Source organism: Phalaenopsis equestris, unplaced genomic scaffold (assembly GCF_001263595.1).
Source record: "Phalaenopsis equestris unplaced genomic scaffold, ASM126359v1 Scaffold000233, whole genome shotgun sequence".
Lineage (NCBI taxonomy): Eukaryota > Viridiplantae > Streptophyta > Magnoliopsida > Asparagales > Orchidaceae > Phalaenopsis > Phalaenopsis equestris.
In genome coordinates this window covers 1,061,187-1,065,136 of record NW_018164675.1, presented here as the reverse complement: position 1 = coordinate 1,065,136, position 3,950 = coordinate 1,061,187, and positions in this window count along the sequence as shown.

Below are 3,950 nucleotides of genomic sequence, written 5' to 3'. Positions count from 1 at the left end.
AAATTCATTTTATCATTTAGTCTGAACTAGAGACCGCGTTGAACTTGAGTAAAAGAAGTCAAGCTATAGCTCATATAAAAAGATCAGACTTAACCAAATGTTGAGCTCAATTTCATTGAGTTTAAACAAAAGATCATAGATCTTAATTAATGTTAATTTGGTTGATTTGAAGAACTCTTGAGTTGGGTCAGCCTCAAGCTCAAACTCATGACTCGATAAACTTAACTCATGAGCTCGTTAAACGAGCTAGGTTCACTTCACCCCTACATGTGAAATTTTTAAAATAAACTTACTAAATAACCCCCAAATACTCTTCCTATTGACCCATTTTTTTCTTTGTAGGATATTAATTAAGCACCACAACTTAAGTAAAGTGCTAGTCCTATAATTTGACTTATTGTATTTATGAGCTGAAGTGGATGTCACCTTCTTGGTTCAACTTTCGAGCAAGTGTAGGGTCTAACTGGCTAGTCCACTTAGAATCCGCATAGAACAAAGATGTGGGACGGCTTTGAGCATGACTTACTAAGCTCCATTCTTGAATCAATCTCTTGACACTTTTTTCAACTTTACTATTTAAAATTTAAATTCTAATTTTGATAGATTCAAGCTACCAAATTTCATATTTTTCATAACTAGCCAAATGTGATAGACAATGTAATTGATAGAAAGGCGAAAAAAATTCAAAAAATATTAAAATAACATGTACTGCCATGCAAGTTAGTCTTGAAATCAAGAAACTAATAAATATAATGCATATAAAGAAATATTGCAGTCCATAATAAGCAACCTTGAAAAAGAGAATTTGAGTAAGTGATCCATTATGCAACAACGCATACCTTTCTAAAGAGGAAGCTTCACGAAGGAAAGAAATTTTAATGTAATTTACTTATATAATAACATATAGACCACCCGAAAACTGATTATTTACAAATCAACCACCCTCTTCCATCTATTTTTCAATTTTTCACTCAAATATCAAAATTCATGAAAAAAATCCAACTTTTATTTCCTTATTTTTACAAAATTCTCAATAGTTTGTTATATTTGAAAGGTTAATAATAATGATCTTTTTTAATACAATATTAAAATTTTGAATATTACAAATATAACTATGAGAATTTACCTAACAATTGTAAATATTTATAAATATGCCAAGAGCGTCTAGAAATCTAATTTACCGAAGAATTAATCAAGCGGTCTTCGCAATTTAATATTAAAGTCATAATGAATTATTTAATTAGTATCCCAACAGAGATTTGAATTTATTAAATAATTGGAACAGAGGATTTGTTTCCAAAAGTATCAAGGGCAGCATTTTTTCAGATGTTGTAGTTAGGGCTATCAAAATGGCTCGTTGTTCGCGAACAGCTCGTCTTCAGCTTTTTAAGAAGCTCGTGTTCGGCTCGTTAATTTCGTTCGATAAGTTAACAAGCCGAACATAAACTAAAATGTGTTCGTTCGTGTTCAGGTCGTTTTGGCTCGAAATACTACTCATCAAGTTTATATATATATTAAGTAGTATTTTAAAAAAATCTAATTGACTACAAGGCTACAAAGACTTATAATCAATTAAAATATTGATTAAGAAAATATAATAAAAATTATTAAATTAGATTCAAATGATGTTCTGTTGTAAATAATAATTTTTAAATCTTGCTCAAATTCTTATTGTCTTATGGCTACATTATTAGGGTTGTTAAAAGGACTCTTTATTCGTGAACAGCTCTACATGTACGAACACTATTTTTGAGCTCAAAATATAAACGAGCCGAACACGGCCCGTTTACACCCCTAGTAGTGCCCTTTCATACATAAATACAAATACAGTTAGAACATAACAAATCACACACTATTTTACCGCCGAATTTCCAGTCATCAGCTGCAACTGTTTCACTGCTTCTGTTTTAACCGCCGTTAGTTAAATTCTCAGACCAATGACCGCAGCCATTATACCGCACTTGACAGTTTCATCTTACAGATCAGCTTCCCCAATGGATCAGCAAAGCTTCTGCTTCAACTGGGAAGATATGGGCGTGGAGCAACCCTTCCTCTTCGATGGCGAGCATTCCGAAGTCGGTGAAGCCCTCTTCGGCTTCCTCGACTACTCCTATCTTCTTCCCTTCGACACCATCTTCCAAAACGACAAGGATTCATTAATGGTCTCCTCATCTTCTGCAACTGGCAAAGAAGGCCAAATTCCTTCTTCATTCCCTCCACCGAACGCATTGACGTGCAACCTCCCCCACTTTTTCAGCAAAAATCCTTCTTTTATCCCTCGGTAGATCGGGGGGGGGGGCCGCCGCAGCTGGTGGCCGAGGGGGTTGCTGTATGTCTGCGCAGAGTGTGGCGGCGAGACAGCGGCGAAAGCGGATCAGTGAGAAGATGCAGGAGCTCGGCCGTCTTATCCCCGGCGGAATGAGGATGAATAGTGCGCCCATGTTGCTGGCTGCCTTCAAATACGTCAAGTTTCTTCAAGCCCAATATGTCATTCTTCGTCTAATGGAATCCTCATATTTATGATTACTATTATAAAATGTTATTTATTATTAATTGAGGCTAATTGGTTAGGAATGCAAGAGTGCAAAAAATGGGGATTTGCATGTTCTGTTAGCTTCTCCGACAATTCAACAGAGGTTGTCTGCGGAGGGGATGTGTGTCGTGCCGAAGGACTTGGTAGATGGATTAGCAACGGGAATTGAATTTCAATCTGAACCGTTGATTTCAAGCTCTACGGATTCATTTAATTCTGAACCGTTCATTTCAGATTCTATGGATTCGTTTCTTCAGTCGTTTTTAAAGGAGGACAGCAAGTGCTTTACAGATATTTAAGAGTTGCTTCATCATTGTAATTAGTTGTGGTCTGTAAGTAATTGTGCTTTATTATTCTAATTGCCAATTCAAATATTTACAGTTCTTTTCTTCATTTTTTTCTTTAATCATTTAAGAAAGAAATATAGTGGTTAATGATGTTTAAGCTTCTTATTTTTTCTTTTAAAAAATAGTATTAGTTATTAATCAATAAGAAAATAAAAAATTAAAACGGTGAATTTTAATAGATGAATCTTATATTTTTTTTTAAAAAAATTAGAATTCCGTATGTGAAATCATTTATTAGTAACTATCATTTTACACTTTAAATTCAGTATTTATGAATTATTATTTTTTAAGGAAAAGAATAAATAAAAAATAAAATAATATTTTAAAGAAATGAAATTTATTAAGGAATACTTATAAGCTATGCTTACAATAAAGAATGAAGAAGGGAATAGAAGTGATATATAAACCCAAATGTATTCTCAAAATGTGAATACTATTCAAATATTTTAAGGGAATATTTACATCCATACCACTCAATCTTTATGTATTTACATATCTAAACCCAAATGTATTCTCAAATTGGCTAGTAGTTAGTCATTGGGCTCGAAAAAGTCATTGGGTTGGTCCGTATGGTCTAGAGATGGCTTAGGATCCCCATAGGACCAGATTCATTCGCTTGTCAAGTCAATCTGGAACCTAGCTAGCTGGTCGACTTAGGATCTGCATAGGACCAAGTTGGGGTTCAACTTGAGCTCATTCCAAGAGATCATCTCCGTGCCTAAGTGAATGAATTTGTCCATGTTGTATAGACAAAGCGGCTCACCAAAGAGGCTAACTTCTGAACAGAATCCGAGCAACCATTTATCAGAGAAATGTGAATACTATTCAAATATTTTAAGGGAAGATTTACATACATACCACTCAATCTTTATGTATTTACATATCTTGCACCTAATCTACTTCAATTTTTAAATATATAACAATTTATTTATTTATGCATAAACAGAATTATTTTATTTCTTAAAAAAAATTAACATAGATTTGGTGGCTAAGACTATAAACTATATACATTAGATGTTTGATAAGTAAACAAACAATATTTGAGTGGTATGTATATAAATGCTCCTATT